At 53.5% G+C, this 16,542-nt stretch overlaps 1 long non-coding RNA gene across 1 annotated transcript in view; it reads right to left on the reverse strand.

Annotated features, from left to right (window-relative positions):
• Positions 1-2,336: 2,336 nt before the first annotated feature.
• Positions 2,337-16,542, reverse strand: part of LOC139703470 (uncharacterized) — a 34,131-nt gene continuing 19,925 nt past the window's right edge. Inside the window, exon 3 of the long non-coding RNA XR_011705768.1 lies at positions 2,337-2,776. This is a non-coding gene — a long non-coding RNA (uncharacterized lncRNA). The remainder of the gene's footprint in view (positions 2,777-16,542) is intronic.

Below are 16,542 nucleotides of genomic sequence, written 5' to 3' on the forward strand. Positions count from 1 at the left end.
TGTACCTCTCGGGCGCTCGGGACCTCGCTGAAGCCCACCCACACATTCTGGAAGGTTCTGCGGGCCCTGGAATTCATCACTCGGGGTGAGTAGAGCCTGCCCTGGGTCTGGAGTCAGGAGACTTGGTGAGGAGCCTGGTTCTGTCCTGGGCTGATGGCAAGTCCTCCGGCACGGCAGGTGAGTGCCCCTTACAGCTGCACTGTGAGAGGGTCACTGTCCCCCACAGAGCGTTTATGGGTGGTGAGAACGCGGCGGGAAAGCGGCCAAACTGGCTATTCTTCCAGTTACACTAAGACTCTTGCTTACACCTTCGACCTATCCCCGGGATTTCCTCAGGCGGTTGCCCTCCTCCCCTCTCCTCTGGGCCTGCTGACCAGGCCACTCACCTCCAAAGCAGTTTCCACTCCCCAGCAAAAACAGCGACGCATTCACCTGTAGGAATTTGTGTGCACCCTGAATTTGATGAATAAAATCCCAGCCAGGCGTGGTGGTCCACGCCTGTGATCCCAGAGACTCGGGAAGCTGAGGCAGGAGGATCCCAAGTTCAAAGCCAGCCTCAGTGAGGCCCTGAACAACTTAGCACGCTCTGAATTAAATATAGGACATAAAAGGGCTGGGGATGTGGCTCAGTGGCTCAAACCCTGGTACCAAAAAAATAAATAAGTAAAATCCTAACAATCATTCTCAATGTATTTGCATTGTATGAAACATTAATCTCTTCCCAGCGCCCGTATGACATCTTAATTAACTATCCTGACACTATCCGTATCTCCAGGTGCTTGCTTTGCCGTTGGAGGGAGTGTTCTTCACACAATCACTCTGGAGTTCACGAACCCCTCTGCTACTGGGACATGCACCTACTTTGAATGGGTGAGTCATTTTATTCCCCTGCTGTATTAGTTTACTTGAGTTACTATAATGAAACACCGGAGGCAGGTTAAGTTTAAAAAGAAAACAGGTGTCTTTAGTTCAGTTTTGAAGGCTGAAAGTTCAAATACCATGGTGCAGGCTCTAGAGAGGACACCCTTGGCAGCATGACCTCATGGGGGATGACAGGGGAAGAGTGTGGGAGAAGGAGCTCACAGAGCCAAATGGGAAGCCAGAGGGAGACGGGGGTCTCACAGTCCTTTCTGAGGGCCTGATCTCAATTGACGAGAGACCTTCCTATTAGGCTCACCTCTGGAAGGACCCAGAGCTCCCACATCCTCACCCTGGGGACCAAGTTTCCCAACCATGAAACTTTGGGAGAAAAGACAGCCATGCCCTCTGCTCTGGGGCAAGGTCAATATGTCAGGTTATGACAGTCTTTGGGGTAGCACAGCTCTTCTCCCCAACTTTCAGGAGCTCCCTGAACTGCCACACAGGATAGAGACATGGACATGATGCCAGCCAGACCCTCTTTCCATTGCTGTGACAAAATACCTGAGGAGATGAACTTATAAGGAAAAAAAAAGGTTAATTTTGCTTCATGGTTTCAGAGGTTTCTGTCCACGGTCGCTTGGTCTCAATGCTTTGAGCCTGGGACGAGGCAGAACATCATGGAGGGGGACACAAGGTAGAGAGAGCATGACAGGAAGCACAGGGGGGGGAAGGGGCTAGGGCCCAATATTCCCCATGGCCTGACTTCCTCCCACCAGGCCTCACCTCCTGAAGGTGGCACCACCCAACAGCCCCAGAGCAGGGGCCATGCCTTCAACCCACAGCACTGGCAGGACATTTCAGACCCGAACCACAACTACACGAAAGAGCCAGCTGCTATGTCTCTGCAGGAGCCCCGTGTGAGTGTGCACTGGTGACCCCGTGCGGGTGGGGGACGGTGGTCCTCACGGCCTGCCCCTCTGTCGGCCTGCAAACCCTCACACGGTCCTCACCGTGCAGCTGCCTGTTTCCCCAGCCCCCGGGGAGAGGCCAGCACTCCTCAATGGCCCTAGAGGCGCTCAGGTAGGTGGGGCTGTGTGTCCCCATAAGGACCCGCGATGGGACTCCAAGTCACAGGGACCAAAGCGACCAGCCTGACCACACGGCACCTTCCAGGCCATGGGAGGGCCACTCAAGCCCAAGGCTTCTGACCCCTGTGCCTGTGAGCCCAACCAACACGTCGTGTTTACAACATGAAGCTCAAAGGAGCCACGGGAGAGGACAGACTGACTGCAGTGGCCACTGGCCAACCTAAAGTCAGGCCACCCCACGCTGCGTGCTGACCGAATGCACTTTCCAGACCTTATGGAGGATACGATTCATCCCATATCAGTCTCCTGACTGAATGGGATGTGTGTGTCTGCGTTCAAGTATTTATTTCACAGAATGGTGCAGCCATCAGATATGATGCGTGGTCACTTCATTCTTTATTAAATAAAGCGAAAGAAAGGAACGAAGTCACCTCCCTGTCATCCTCAGAGCAGAAATGAGTCTTAACATGCGTTTGTGTATCTCACTTGCAGAGGCCTAGCGAGACGTCTTCTGACCCTTCCAGCCAGCGCAGGTTCCCGCTGCAGTTTAAGAAAGGTCATCCCCTTTTCCCGACCTCAGGACAGCAAGCCCTGTCCCCACCATGACGTCCTGCCCAAGAAATCCCGGCAGGCGCTGCCTCTGAGGGCCCAGGCTCTGCCGAGGTTCCCCGGGCTCTTGCCACAAGTGCTGCTGTCCACACGCCACCTGACGGCGGGCGGTTCCTGGTCTAGACGTCACCCTGGGGGTGATGTCACCACGTTGTCACCCCACTGGCCGCCAGGGCGCCATCTAAAGGACCGCTTCTTCTCTTGCCTCCTGTAGCTACCTGCAGTTTGGGGAAAGAGAGTCTCCTTTTAAATCAAGGATTTGTTAAGTGCGTTCTGAAAACCAGGTCCTCCTCCTCTCCTCCCCTCCTCCTCCCTCCTCCCTCCTCCCCTTCCCCGTCCTCCTCCCTCCTCCCCCATCCCCTCCTCCACCTGTCCCTCTTCCTTTAAATGAAGAAACCCTAAACCGCCTCCTGAAATCAACTCCACTCCCTGCTCCTCCTCCTCGGGTCTCCGTGTCTCCCCACCAGGGGGCAGAGCTGAGGCGGAGCTGCGGGGCGGGAGGGTCTGGCTGCAGCAGTTAGGAAAAGGTCCCCCCCCCCCCGCCCTCCCCCTCCCCCTCCTCTCCATTCTGGGAGGGGGTAAGACTTCACAGGGGCTGAGGCCGTCTTTGGATGTGCAAAGCCACCCTCAGGTCCCCTCTCCCAGTAAAACCCGAGGAGTCTGAGGAGCCAGCCTCCCCTGGGCGCTCACAAATGGCCTCTCTCTTTCTTCTTCCCTCCCAGCTTTAGCAGTGCTCCCCGGATCTGGAGAGAGCTGCCTCGGCTTCACCCAGGGAGAGGGCTGAGCTGTCACCAGGACAAGCCAGGGGCACACAGGGTCGGACTTCACAAGCACCCAGCAAGCAGGAGTGGGCCACCTGCAGAGAGGGGGATGGGGGGAGGATGGGGGGGAGGATGGGGGCTGGGAGGGCGGCGGGTGCAGAGGAGCCAGGCAGCACTGCAGCAAACACCAGAAACCCGGATGACCACTGCGGTTACCCCACAGCAGGAGACCAGGAGGCCCACAGCCAGGCAGTGAGACCACCAAGTCCTCACAACAGGGGGCAGACCCACAGGGATGGTGGGGACGTGACATTAGGGCATAATTCCATAACCGGGCCCACTACTGACCCCCATGTGCTTCCTCTTTTAAAAAGCTGTCACCTGCAGCCCTGCCCGGCCAACAGGACGTGCTGCACTCCCCAGCAAAACAGCCGACATCTGCAGGAGAGATGGAGGTCCACCACCAGATGAGAACACAGGTCACCCTGAAGGAGGTGCCACAGCGGAGCCCTGGGGGCTCTGAAGGCAGCCCTTGGGGCTGGGCCAGCTGACTTTTAAAACAGACTTTTTCTCTTCCTCTCTCCCTGCTCCTCCCTAACCCCTCCCCTTCCCTAACCTCAGGGGAGGGTGGCCTCTTCCCCATCCTAGGCAGAGCTGTCTGACCCTGAGTCCACACCCTCCCCAGGAACAAAGTCTTCCAGACCGGGGATGGCACCAGGTGATCTCAGAGATGACTGTCACCCACATCAACAAGTGAAGGGCAACCCCAACAGAGAACCTGGGGCGCGCTGCCTCTGAGTCACCTCTTCAAAAGCCCCCTCCCTGCTCCTGCTGACAGAGTCACAGCCTCTGGGACAGGAGTCCCCTGGGTCTCTCCTTTGCTAGCAAAGCCATAAACTTTCTTTTTCTTTTTCTCAGAACTGTGTCCTTGTTATTGGATCGGCATTGGGGACAACGACTTGAGCTTTTGGCAACAGAGGGACTTTTGTGACCCTGACACAGACCAGATCCCAGAGCTCAGGGGATAAGGATGATTCCTTCTGACCATAAAATCTGTAAGAACAGGTTCCAGTGAGAATCAGTCAGTACGGGCCAAGGTGACCTAGAGTGGCCATGGCAGTGGGGACTAGAAAGCCTGATGTCACCCTGCTGTCAGTCAAAAAGTCAAGGGTGGTCCTGGGCGGGACTCTCTGGACACTTCTCTGAGATCCCCCAATACAACTGGAGTGTAGAGAGCCCCGTCCCCAGCCCTATTCTGTACTTTACTTAGAGACAGGGTCTCCCTGAGTTGCTCAGGGCCTCGCTTTGGCTGAGGCTGGCTTTGAACCCGGGATCCTCCTGCCTCTGCCTCAGAGCCCAGCAGCTGGAATTACAGGCACCCAGCTCACCATAGCCGATTCCCATGAAGAAATCTCAGAAGAAAGACAGAAATAAGCCCACACACAGACGGGATTGTTATAAGCCCCCCCATGAAAAGAAATAACATGCAAAACAGTTTGATTAATTTATAAATATTGTATCTTCCCATGTTGCTGAAATCTTAAATATTTTAAGTCACAGTAAATGTCTTTATAGAATCTCTTGGGGAAAAAAATGTGAATTCTCATATATTTGAGCTCCACAACAAACAAGGTTAAAGTTTAAGAAGACATCACTTTTTTTCTTATTAAATAGTTAAGCTTGGGGCCTGGGGATATAGCTCAGTTGGTAGAGTGCTTGCCTCCCTTGCACAAGGCCTTGGGTTCGATCCGCCAGCAACACACACACACACACACAAATAGTTAAGCGCAACATTTTGCATCTTCTGACTGAATATGGATGATATGTAAAGCAAGTTCTGGGACATAAACGCTGCCCTCTGTGGAATGTCCTGTATGGAGCAGAAGCACTGCCCTGTCTACCCGGGGGTCAGTGCTTGGTCTCTGGAGAGAAGAGTCCATACAGGATGGCGCCCAAGAGACGTTCTGGTTCCAGGGTCTGAGAAATTCTTTCCTCGTCTGACTCTAACATGTTTAGTCCGATTTGTGGGTGTATCCAATGTGTGCACGACATCACAAGGAACATCAGCTGGATTCCAGGAAAAACGGAATGGAGAGACCCGTTCCAGCATCGAAGAGACAGGTCGTGTGTCCCTGTGGGTAGAAAACGCTGCTGCAGCCCTTGACCTCCCAGATCTGCGTCTGATTTCAGGAGAACTGGGCCCTTCCTGCAGCCTGTCTGGAGGACTCCACCTTCCCACTTCATAATACCTTCAGTCACTTGCATTTTAGTGGGGGGTACGCAAAACCAGGTAGAAAGGAGCACTAAGAAACGCATTTCCGATACTTTTATTTCCATGAATGTTACGTTTAAACAATTAGAAATATCTTATCGATTTGCCTTTTCAGGAACTTCCCTGAAACTCCTTCTCTGATCTCTGCTCCTCCTTGCTCTGCTGCAGAGCTGACACCACAGGGCCTCGGAGGCTGCACGGTGCTAACTGGGTCTTGTGGACGCACAGATTGATGTGATTCCTTCTGTTAGCTCAGGCCTCCCTGGCCCCGCTGTCACCAGCCAAACCCCCAATTCCTGTGCCCTTAGGACGAGCCCCTCAAGCGGAATCCGATGCTCCCAGCAAGAAGCAGCATTCTCCAGCTGGCAGCCCAAGAGACGGTGAACACCATCCTTATTCTTCTCACCCCTTTGGGAAACCAATTAGATCCCTTTGGACACTGCCCCTGCGCCTTCCAATCTCTGCCAGGTGCCAGAAGAGAGAGAGTTCAGTCTCACTGTGCCTTGAAAAAACCATCACAGAATTCTGGATCCAGAAACATCACAGTTCGGGGAGGGCACAGAACACGTGTCCCGAATCCCACTACAGCCTCTTCTTCAAAGACATCCTGGACTTACGGATCAAACTGCCACCTGACAAGGAAATACCAACACGGGCACAATTCCACCAGCGCATCACACTCGGACTTCATCGTATGTACACTTACGTCATGCTCTGTACTTGGCTGACACTGTCTACACGACTACTACTTCTTCAATGTGAACTCAAGAGTATTCCCTACATTCCAAGCAAGACCCCTACTGTCCATAGTGAGAGGAAGACCTAAGCCCTGGCAGGGCCATTAAACCTGGATTCCAGGACTTATCAAAGACCTGAGGGACCAGAGAGGTTGAATGCTGGTCTCCATACTGATTCTCCATGTTCTCTGGCTGCTCCTAAGACAGTCCTTAAACTCTGTTTAAATCAGAGACTAGTTATTAGATGATGACGGAGCACTAGTGTGGGCAGTAATTCATATTGCAATTAATGAAACGGTACGATCTTGTAATGAGAAGGCTATTATTGTCTTGTAGAGCTTAGCCAAGGGCACAGGGAAAATGGAGCATCAGACATTCGTCTTTGGATCTTTTGAGAACAGTCTATTACACTTTTCTAATTTTATTCTCCTTTCTTTATTCACAAACAAGGGTGCTATTTTGTGTTGATGAATTTCTCAGCTTCTATTAATCAGCCACGTCTAACAAGTTACTCCTGTGTTGGTAAAGGGAGGGGAGAACCAGGAGGGAGTGGGTTCTATCTGGTGTGTCTCCCGTGTGCCTAACACGCGTTCTCTTACATTAGCTCACACTTGCGGCTTAACACCTAAGAGTTACAAAAGATAAAACCCATGAATTCTGCAGAATTAAATGAGATTCCAGAGGGAAGCTTGCTCTCTTTCAAAACTGGCAGCTCTGCTTTGTTCCCACAATGGACTCCAGTTGCGATTTGGAGGGCTCGTGTTTTCTGGCTGATTGACACATTCAGAGATTAGCCAAGGACAAATCTGAAAGCAAACCAGGAGTGGGCCCTGGCCAGTGCCTTCCTGGAAGGCCACATCACAGCCTCGAGCTTCATTCCAACACATGGGTTTAAGGCAACAACGTGCTGCCAAAGCCAGACTCCAACAGAGGTCTCTGGCGCTGAACGGAAACCCGCGGGAATCGTTTCCAGGACACGGAAATCCTAAGACGGCCCAGCCGGCCGGCCTGGCAACACTTTATACTGTGATTGAGCAAAAAAGGCTTCACTCCTAAATCTCCCACGTGTCTCTGAGCATGTACCACCATGGGACGACATACTGTGCCCTGTCACGCTGGCCGTACGTCCTGTTTACAGGATGGCTCCCGTATGTAGAAGATACGATTCTGCTCCAGTTTCTTATTTGTAGCCCTGTCCCCAAGGCTGCCAAGTCCCTGTCAGCTGATGCACATTAAGGCAGGTAGCCGGGGAGGGCCAGGCACTCCCTGACTTGGAAAGTTACTGTTTCCTGTCATTTTAGCCCCTCTGAACTGCTGTCGTGTCTTCTACACATTCCACTCACCCCCAGGAACTTTCCAAGGTTGCTACCATCTATCTTCCTAAAATGGAATTCTTCCCTAAATATCATTTCATGAAATTCAAAAGAGAGAGAGCGAATACTCAAGGATTCCTCAGGAAAAGAGCTTGGAAAGTTCAGATAAGACAAGCAAACTGAACACTGAGGTGTCTGCAAAGTCTTTTTATTCAAGGACAAATCTGATCACTTATAAAAAGAGTTCTCATCTCCATCACCCATTAAACCTACGAAAGCCTTAAACATTATTGTCCTGCGACCAAACGGCACATTACAGGAAAAGAAATTACATTTAGTTTTACTATTTGAGGCATCTGAATTACTATTCAAGGAGCACTTAATTTCTTATGAATAAAGTTTAAAAAGAAAAATGTATACACCCTGCTATTTAATGCAAGGACTACAGACTTTTATGACGTCGGTAAATCTGCCTTGAGCCCTGCCGCTACCTGCATCCTTCCACACGTGCTGGCGGGCTGAGGAGCTTTTGCAGCCCCTGCAGGAGGGAGCCTGGGAGCACCAGCTCCACACAGGTGACTCAGCCCAAGGTCCTGCGTGCACACAAGCTTGCAGACCAAGATCACAAGCCCGACTTCAAAACCTTGTGCCCTTTCGCGTGCGTCACGGAACTAATCTGCAAAGACTTTGTCCTGCAGTGAATACGTGAGACCTGATTCTGTCGTCGTACATACTGCTGGATCATTTTTAAGCTCATGGAATGTTTATCGGTAGGATAAACAATGATGGCCAGCCCCCTTGTATTTCCAGGGTGAATATGTGCTGATGGGTTAATTCTATGCTGGGTTTTGGGTGCAACCTACTGTGTAACCAGAGGCCAACTCTGGCCTCCTGACCATCTACCAGGACGTCGGGAATTGGGGCTGATGCTGCCCTGTTGGCCCCACCACAGACCAGACAGCAGGCGAGGGCGGGCTGAGTGCATGCACAGTCAGGCCAGGGCCGCGGGCACCGGGGACACCCACACAGGCCAGGCAGCCTGCTGCTGCAGGACCGGCCACCCTCGGCACTGCCCCGCGGGAGGAGGCTGCTCAGCTTTGCCCACCCTGGATGACACGCCAGGCCTCATTAACAGTCTCCTCGGGAATCCTGTCTCAAATATGTGGACAGGGCCTTGGGGCCAGCGACAGAGACGGAGCAGCTTCTTCTGAATTCCACCCTAGACGCGTGCTGGGCGTTGGAGATGATCGTCTGTCACAATGTAACAGAGTTTACACTCAGTGAGTCCCTGCGCTCCAATGCTGCAGATGACTTAGGTCCCTGCCCTGCGTTACTCCCTCACAGAAGCCATCTGTCACTCGGAGCCTGGCTCCTGAAACCCCGCACGGGGGGCGTCGTGAGGCTGTGCTCAAGCACCCTCGTCTCCTCCTCTTGACACTTCCGGGTCCTCTCCTGTAACAGCTGTCCCCTGCACGTCTCCGGTGGCCTGCAGCGTGGTTCGGCATAAGAGGGAGTACCGCCCCGGGCTCTGCCTGCCACAGAAGAACCCCAGCGAGAACGGACAGGAAGCCGGGGAGATGCTGACTCTGTTAGCGGGGCCGTATTTGGCCAGGGCGCCCTGATCTCTGATCATGGGGATCACGCACAAAGGAAGAAATGGCGCATCTGTGGATGTGAGCACCCCTTCTGGAGGCCATTTCCAAAATGAGAGGCGGGTCCTGAGCCGTGGCAAGGCCTCCTCCCATCCCCCCTCCTTTCTCCTGACTGCCAGACACCAGGTCCTCAAGTGTCCTCAGCCACACCCTGGGCTCCCCCCAGCTGCAGTCACGGGACGAGGGGCTCTCTCAGCGCCTTCCACCCCCCACCGCTCACCTCAAAAGCCACGTCCTGTCCACTCTGGGGACTCCCGCATGGTTCCTGACCCTTCTTTCTCCCTGTGCCACTCCAGGCCAGTCCTGGCCCAAGACACCCACTCTCTGGCCAAGAGCTTGTGTTTGACACTCAGACCCCGTCGCACCTCGACGGACGATAGACGGACCTTCCCACAGTCGCCCTCCTGCTCGTCACCTTCCTCCCCCAGTGACCCGCCTCCCCGCTGCTCCCAAGCACAGTCCCAACGCTCTCGGCCTGCTGCTCTGTTGGCCCCGCGGGTGGGTCCCCTGGCCCAGACACCAGCGAGGTCTCCCTCCGTGGCACCCAACCCCACTGCCGTGACTGCTGCGCCCATAATACCTCCAACACAACTGCCACCTGTCCCAACCAAACGAAAACTCAGCATCAGCTGCTCATTACTTGAGTGGTTTAAAATGTGCTTCGGGGGTGTGTGTGTGTGTGTGTGTGTGTGTGTGTGCATGCGCGTGGCCTTGGTAAGGAGCCCTTTTAGGAGCTGCTCAGCTGCAGGCCCACTCCCAAGTGAGCCTCCTGTTGAGCCCTGCCTTGATGTCTGCACTCAGCCCGCCCCGCCCTGGAAAGAGGACCTAACCTCCATCGCAGGCTGCCCGGCTTGCACAACAATCCACCAGCACCTCCCTGCCAATCCCTCCCATCTCACAAATGAAGAAGACTCCCACTTTTCTGGCCTAAAACTTGGTGGCATGTCCCTAAATGTCAATGGCAACTTGTATTCACTGGGGTTCACAGAAGGCCCCGGTTACACAAGATCCTCCACCCTCAGTCTACACTCTGCCCCGGATGCAAAGAGAAGTCTGCCCTCCAGTCCCCCCTCACCCCTGCACAGATCCTAGTGTCTACTAAACTAGGTAAGCTGCAGCCTGACCACGCACCACCATCCTAGATATATACCTGTGATACACAAGTGTGGATAGGCACGTGTGTCTGTGGGTCTATATGCACGAGCACGTGTGTTTGTATATATAAATACATGTGCACACATGTAGACATGCATGCTTGTGAATGAATGCACATGTATATAGATGTGTCCAGGTGTGCACATGTGCATGTGTTCACTTGCATGCACACATGTGAATATGTGTAAATATGTGCATGTGTGTACACGTGTCTGTGTATGAACATATGTATGTATACATAAGAATACATAGAGGTATGTCCGTGCATATGTGTGGACGTGTGCATTTGTATATACCTATATGTATATGGATATGCATGTGAGTCTGACTCTATGTGCATGAACATGTATCTGCACATTTACACACGTGTTTTGTGTCTGTGTATATTTCCCACCTTCTGGCTGGGATGCAAACAGTTTCTCAAAGTCGTGCCCTTTATCAACTGCCCTTAGGTAAGGATTAGATGAGCAAAGTTAGTAGTCAGAGAAAAACGTGTCATCCGTGAACAGGTAAAACCCAGAATCACAGCTCTCTGCGGCTAATGATCTGCAATAACAGTATTTAAACGCTCCCCTTTCCACGTGTTTTCTGCTAAATGACAGGCTTTATTTTCCAACTGAACATCTTCAAAAGCTTACAGGTTTTACTTGCAAAACAAATGTTATGAAAGACCTAAATATAGGAAACTCTAAAGAGACAGTATGTTTTATCAAATAGATGAGATGGGAGTCTTTATAAGGAGAAAAATAAAAATGAACTAGGTCTCTCATAACTGCTTTTTTGTTTTGTTTTGTTGTTGTTTCTTAAGTTTGGGGAATGCTCAGGAAAACAAGTGAAAACCGAGGATGAGATGTCAACCAACCTGATCAGTGTGGACACTCCCCAGAATTCCCAGGTGGACGCACGCCCCAAGATGCAGCAAGCCGACCTGGAAACGTCATCTCACGATTGCTCAGTGCGACACGACCGTGGTCTAAGGAGTGTCATGGAAAAACCACGAGGTGCTTGTGAAAGTATCATGGGACACGCCTGTGTCAGGGGAGTCAGGCAAAAGGGGAAAAAACAGAAAAACACCTGCAGGAAAACAAAGCTAGAAACACGGCCGGGCAGCGCTCACAGGAGCACGAGTCAGAGCCACTAGAAAGCAGCAGCGGGTGCAATAACACACAGGCCCTGCAGGAACAGCGCTCGGGTATCAAGAAGCCACCACCTTGATTTGTTACCTTGAAGGGAATGAAATAGAGGTGCTTGCCTGAAGGTGGAGCAATATTTCTGTGTCTTCTCAGTGCAAAATAAAACAAAGACATCAGAGGGAAAGACGCGAGTCAGAGGCCACGGCCAGGAGCCCTTGCCCTGCAGGGTGCTGCTGCTGCTGCTGCTGCCCAGGTGGTCACATGAGCTGCAGGGACAAACCACCCGCCAAGGGTCCCAGCCCAGCGTGGAGAACAGCAGGTCGCACCCCGCTGCAAGTCACATGTGCAGATTGCAGGAGGTCTGCACCCCAGAGACTGAGCTCTTTTGGTTGTCTTCCACCAGGACCCCAACTACTCTCTCTGAGGAGCTCTCCTTGGGAAGGTCAGCACGGCAAGAGCTGACGCCTCTGCACAGGCTTGGGGGCTTCTTGAGGCACAGGAGGGAACCCTGTCCTGCAGCTGGCTGGCACTGCAGCCCCTGTGGAAGGAAGCCGGCCGTGCAGAGCCTCCAAAGAGTCACTCTGCAGAGCTGAGAACCAGGTCCAGGGCCGAGCACTGCCCCTCAGTGTCCTTCCACTGTCACTTTGTTTTTAGGATGGACACACACACACACACACACACACACACACATACACACACACACACAGAAGTTCCTAAAGGTCTCTCCTGTCAGAAGCACCTTAATGAGCTGTGAAAGATAAATCACATACACAGGCGAGCACAGGCCATCAGAATCGTCCACTGTACAAAATGACAGGAAGTGGGAGAAGGAGGGAGGAAGAGGAGGGAGGAGAGGGAGGAGGAGGGAGGAGGGAGGAGGAGGAGGAGGAGCAGGAGGAGGAGGAGGAGGAGGAGGGGGAGGAGGGAGGAGAAGGGAGGGGGGATGGAGGAGGAGGAGGGAGGAGGAAGAGGAGGAGGAGGACCAGGGAGAGAGGAGGAGGAGGAGGTGAGAGAAGGAGGAGGTGGAAGACAAGGAGGGAGGAGGAGGAGGGGGAGGAGGAGGAGATGGAGGAGGAGGAGGGAGGAGGAAGGCGACGAGGACAAGGACAAGCAGGAGGAGGAGAAGGGGGAGAGGAGGATGGGGAGGGAGGAGGAAGGAGGAGGAGGAGAGGGGGAGGACGAGAAGGGAGGCGGGATGGAGGAGGAGGGAGAGAGGAGGGGGAGGAGGAGGGAGGAGGAGGAGGGAGGAGGAAGAGGAGGAGGACGAGAAGGTGAGAGAGGAGGAGGTGGAAGACAAGGAGGGAGGGGGAGGAGGAGGAGAGGGGGAGGGGGAGGACGAGAAGGGAGGGGGGATGGAGGAGGAGGAGGGGAAGGAGGAGGGAGGAGGAGGAGGGAGGAGGAAGAGGAGGAGGAGGACCAGGGAGAGAGGAGGACGAGGAGGTGAGAGAAGGAGGAGGTGGAAGACAAGGAGGGAGGGGGAGGAGGAGAAGGGAGGGGGGATGGAGGAGGAGGAGGGAGGAGGAAGAGGAGGAGGAGGGAGGAGGAGGAGGGAGGAGGAAGAGGAGGAGGACGAGAAGGTGAGAGAGGAGGAGGTGGAAGACAAGGAGGGAGGGGGAGGATAGGGGGAGGGGGAGGACGAGAAGGGAGGGGGGATGGAGGAGGAGGAGGGGAAGGAGGAGGGAGGAGGAGGAGGGAGGAGGAGGAGGGAGGAGGAAGAGGAGGAGGAGGACCAGGGAGAGAGGAGGACGAGGAGGTGAGAGAAGGAGGAGGTGGAAGACAAGGAGGGAGGGGGAGGAGGAGAAGGGAGGGGGGATGGAGGAGGAGGAGGGAGGAGGAAGAGGAGGAGGAGGACCAGGGAGAGAGGAGGACGAGGAGGTGAGAGAAGGAGGAGGTGAAAGACAAGGAGGGAGGGGGAGGAGGAGGAGGAGGAGGAGGAGAACCAGAGGAACAGGAGGAGGAGCTGAAGAAGGGGGAGAGGGAGAGAGGAGGAGGAGGAGAAAGAGGAGATGACAGGAAGGAGGAGGAGGGGGTGGAAAGAGGAAAAGTAAATGAAAACGAAAAAGAAAGTTAGGCTGACAATAATCAGCTCTACATACACACACACACTCACATGTATCACAGTGTACATGCACACATACATACACATGTGTGTGGGGGGTGTATAAAGTGCACTGAAATACGTTTAGGTGCCTAATAATATCACGCCTTTAGGGTTTGTTTGATCGGTACCAGGGACTGAACCCAGGGGTGCTTAACACTGAGCCACGTCCCCATCCCTTTGTTATTTAGGGCTTAGGGCCTTGCTGGGTTGCTTGGGGCCTCACTAAGTTGCTGAGGCTGGCTTTGAACTTGAGATCCTCCTGCCTCAGCCTCCCGAGCCGCTGGGATTACAGGTGTGTGCCACCGCGCCTGGCACCTTGATGATTCTTTTCCACCTTATATTCATAAAGTGTCCTCCAATGATCTCATAAAATTCTGAAATGAGACATCACGTTTCACAAATGAAGGAACTGTACTCTAGGGGACATGACTATGTCACGTCTCTGACTGAAGACAACACCAAGAGGCCAACTTCAGCTGCCAAAAGCCAGCCTTGCGTTTCCACTAAACCCCTGCACTCCCCAACTGCTCAGGCCGATCCCGCCCAGCACTGCACAACGATAGCCCTTACTGCGCACAGAACGTCTCCCTCCTGGTGAGGGGCTACCGGACAAGGCCTAAGGAGCGTTACCAGCCCTCTGTTAAACTTGGGTGGTGAAAGGCACTAGCTCATTCACCAGATATCGAAAGCTCATAAAACAGAAAGGCTTTTGTACAAACAAGTATCCAACGCTTGAAATAAAACACGATCGATGCAGAGGCCTGTGCTTATTGCTCCTGAAGGAACGTCACCACTTTTCGATCCAAGTGAGCCTAGGGCTGACTACATACGTGGCCAGGTCCCCAGTCTGTGGGCTCCTGGGAGTGTTTCCAGGGACTGTTTCCTGCCTGAGATGTTCAAGGGACACTGTGCCAGGATGCAGAGACGACCCAGGGTCTTGGTGGGTGCATCCTGTAGATGAGCTGGATGTGCATCGACATCATGCTTATGCAGACGCCCAGGGATGGACCAACAGGCTGTCCAGGACAGGAAGGAGAAAACACCGCTTCTCCCTCACCTAGCAAGTGCACACCCTGCGATGTCAACCTGAAGGAAGGAGCCCTGGGCTGGTCCCAGGACTACCTGGGACATCCCAGGCCAACAGGGAAGAGAGAAGACAGAGGAGGGCATGCTCAGTGGCAGCCTGTGCAAAAAGGTAGGGAGGCACAAGACAGCGTGGGATGCTTGACAAGTGGGTACAGGTTACTGCAGCTGCCACCCAGAGGGCGCAGTGGAGGGGGACGGCGGCAGGCTCAGGAGGCCACGTCTGAAGCAGCTCTGCCTGCAGTGCTCCCCAGGGCCTTCCCTGCCCCACTTCTTCCTCTGCTCCTCCTCCCCCTCTTCCCCCACCTCCTCTCCTCTTCCTGCTCTTCTATATTAAAACAACTGCACAGCGTCATGATCGTCCCCGACAACCATCCCCGGGGAGACCAAGGCCAAGACCCGTCGTTAAGGAACTCAAGGGAGAAGCCAGCCTGGTGGTGCACACCTGTCATCCCAGCGGCTCCGGAGGTACAAGTTCAAAGCCAGCCTCAGCAAAAGCAAGGCACTAAGCAACTCAGTGAGACCCTGTCTCTAAAGAAAATATTTTAAAAATGGCTGAGGATGTGACTCATTGGTTAAACACCCCTGAGTTCAATCCCTGTTTCCAAAAATAAAAAATAAAAAAATGAATTCATCAGTTGTTTTTTATCAAAATGCAGTTACCATTTTTGGCTGGTGGAGATTCTGTGCAGCTGTAACATAAACATCTGGGCAGGGGGGAGAGGCAGGGCCTGTGGTTACAGTTACGGCGCTGTGCTCTGCTTAGGACGGGGCTTAATGAGACTTGAGAGCAGGCAGGTTTTGTGCCCAGACAAGGGCGGCAAGAGTCAGAGCCCATCCCACACAGCAGCTGCCACCACGTGTGCAGGGTGGGCACAAGTGACATCTTACACGCTCTGATCTCAAGAGGCAGGGATGTCAATTCCTGTCAATTTGCACAGACAAACCAAGAGCCTGAGAGCGTCACCACACACTGCAGCACACGTGTCGAGCTGTCTGGAATCCTGCAGTAAGCACAGCAAGCTGACCCACGGAGCCGGCCTATGGACAGCAGATGGCCCCGATTCTCGACGATTCCAGCTACAGCGTGTGCACTCTATAGCAGTGCAAAGCCAAACGCGTTCAGCAGAGGCCCTGCCTGGGATTTCGAATCTGCATCTTTTCCCAGGTGAATGAGTGACAGGTGGTACCCTCCTCTGCCCCCAGGCGGCCACGCAGTCACTAAGGGAGACCCAGGCACTCCAGGTGGGCTGCGCTGCTAGGCTGGGAGGTTCAGCAGGTGATCTGCTTTTAGTATTTTCACCTGGGACATCCTCAATTTGTGACAGACTGCAACCCCGCCCCACGCAGAGGCAGGAAAGAACACTGGCGATGATCCTGAGATCAGCACAGCAGACACAAGTGCCCCGGTCACTGACAGCTAGGTTTCTCAGGACAGGACGTCACCTCTCGGCCGAATATCCAGAGTCTGGAACTACCTATGGATTTCTGAGTGTGGCACTCCCTTGGGACTGCACAGCAATGCTGACTGTGACCTCCGCACTGCACAAAGGGCACAGGCTGGCACCATCACCACCGCCGCGGGAAGTTGTAACGGGCACACCTTCGCAAATGAACTGAACGTGCTGATGTCCTCGTCCTTTTCAAATCTGGACTTGATCCTCTCACGGCTACACAGGTAGGTACGCTGGAGGGAAGAAAAAACGTATTCCTGCCAAGTGTAATTCCATTGCTTGTGCAAAAGCCAAGATGTATGCTTTTCTTTTTTTTGTCATCT

Source organism: Marmota flaviventris, chromosome Y (genome assembly GCF_047511675.1).
Source record: "Marmota flaviventris isolate mMarFla1 chromosome Y, mMarFla1.hap1, whole genome shotgun sequence".
NCBI lineage: Eukaryota > Metazoa > Chordata > Mammalia > Rodentia > Sciuridae > Marmota > Marmota flaviventris.